A 2,500-nucleotide genomic window follows, 5' to 3' on the forward strand; every position below is an offset into this window, starting at 1 on the left:
TTCACACAAAGTATAGATAGACACACCAACACGTATAATTCCTTCGCTTTTCGGACAGCACTGAAGGAACAAAGAAGGCAACATTCACAACAAGTTTTACAAAGATTGTTTTTAAACGACAGAATCACTATTTACCGGATTGTCTACCAACGCCGTCCGTGAGTTGTTTTGAAATTTGTTTACATATATTTTTAAGAAAGGCTCCTTTAATCATTCTTCTGTCGTGCATTTGGAATCTGTCTGATAATCCATCACTGGCACTTTTTGAATATACAACAGAAATGAGCGAAGGAAAAAAAAAGTTCTTGGCGAATATTATTTTGCAAATGTACTTCGTTCATGGATGAGACGGCATTCTGCGCATGCCACACTGGTACACCTAAAAGCTTTACAGAGCATCATAAAACTATTCAAAATTGAAAATCACTTCTTAATAAAAGGAAATTAATTCAATCAAAGATGCCCTTTAAGCAACATCCAAGTTAATTAATCTATTGATACATAAGAAACATCAACACGCAAGGGAGATCTGCGGCAGATACAATGACATCATATTTGCATACCACGGCAGAATTAAAATTCACTGTTTAGATAATAAGTCAAACATGTACATAACTCAAGATAAAAATGAATGTGGAAAAAATAAAATGCTTATTAATATAACGTACCGGTTGCTTTGGCGAATTATCAAAGGCATGCGTATCATTGCGCGCTGTTTCGTCCTCAAACGAGCGGTTGCCCTGAAGAACGAACCCCTTTGCAAACCCTCACGCTTTCCTTCCCAAAGACGAGCTTCTAAAACACGTCCGTCGCGCAGTTAAAATGGAGCAGCTTGCGAGGTTCTCCGTCGAAAGCAACATCTGGCAATAACAAACAAGCTTCTCTCAAAATATGAATAGTTAATGAAAAACAGCTTACCCACTGTATCACGACGTTGGCTTTAATACACCAACTTAAAACTCGGTCTGTTCTTAGTCCCAACTATATGAATATTGCAAAGTTTGGCTCTCTTCCAGGTAACTCTCGCATCTCTAGGGAAACACCAGATTAATGTGATGAAACAGCTTGAATAATTTAATACTTCCATGACATGTTTTCCAGAGCATCGTGTGGCTCACTGTCTTGGGGTGTTCGGGCGCCTCGCTGAGCTGGGAAGACGGTGTTCTCGATCGTGTTCTCGAGGACGAGGGATGAGGGAGCGGCGTGGCTTCCGGAGGCTGCGATTCCCCGGGATGGAAAGGCCTCGGAAGGAAGACCTCGGCGACAACGGCGTCCCATTCTCCTTCGCTGAGAGCTTCGATTTTGGATTCCTCGAAAAAGGTTGTACTCGTTGTGAAAATAGCAGTGGCTTTCTTTTAGGCGATGTAATTTGGTGTGTGTGTTTTTTTTATCTCTCTCTCTCTCTCTTTTCTTCTTCCTCAAAAAGACTTTGCTCATTAAAACTAATAAGTTCAAGGTCCTTATCGTACTGCTCGCTTGCATTGTGCGAAGAGAAGATTACGACAGTGACTATACAACCACCGCGCCATCATGAAGCGATATTCATGCTCCCCCTCTATATAGAATGTTCTTTGCACTTGGTGTTTACCAGCAGTAATTAGACGTATTTTTCCTTTCTTTTCAAAGCGACCTTTAACCATGACAAACATGACACCGCGTAAAGTTAGAGTAAGAGTAGTATAGTTTCTTCACTTTGAGGAAAGAAAATAAATTTTTCACCTTGCTGTTTTGTTTTGTCACCGCGTTGAAGTTTTTCTTTTATCAAGTTGAATGGCTGATTTTTTTTTTTTTTTTTTTTTTTTTTTACGGTTTTAGAGAAACATAAAATTCTAAATTCATAACAAAACGTTGCTTTTGTCACACTGTTCCAGTAACTTCTGCTAAGTGCGTTTTCTGGAATCTGTGTCCTTTTTATTGGGAAGGTCACCGTAGGCCAACTGACTTGCTGAATCAAAGAAAAATACGACCATAAAAGTAGGAGCCCAAGAACCTCTATTTAAATCCATTTTTCTTCAGCCGAGAGTAGACCAAGATTGCTCCTACAAGCCATTACTCGTTCCTCCCATCTCTTTCCCTCTCCCCCAGAGGCTCCAATACGCAAGTTTACACCTCATCTTCCTCCCTTCCTCCTCCCTGCTCACATCTCCCCAGACACGTGTCTGTCCGCCGTGCCCCCTCCCCACCCCGTACACCAGCCTGCCTACCATCTCCCAGCCCCTTACCCTCCCCACCTCCCCTCTCCCAGCCGCTTACCAACCCCACCTCCTCTCCCCCAGGCCATTTCCCACACCCCACCTCCTCCCCCCCGGCCCCTTACCCTCCCACCCCCCTCCCCGTGCCCATCACCCTCTCGATAGACACCCTGACGCGAAACTTCACCGAAACGCCGAAAAGCGCACGCGAAACCTCGTAATTAATGTAAAGTTAGTCGGGGACGGCGCCCCCCGCACAATCCATGATTAAAAAATAATGGAAAGAAAATGAGAAGTTAAATTGGGCC

This window comes from Penaeus vannamei, chromosome 5 (assembly GCF_042767895.1).
Source record: "Penaeus vannamei isolate JL-2024 chromosome 5, ASM4276789v1, whole genome shotgun sequence".
Classification (NCBI taxonomy): domain Eukaryota; kingdom Metazoa; phylum Arthropoda; class Malacostraca; order Decapoda; family Penaeidae; genus Penaeus; species Penaeus vannamei.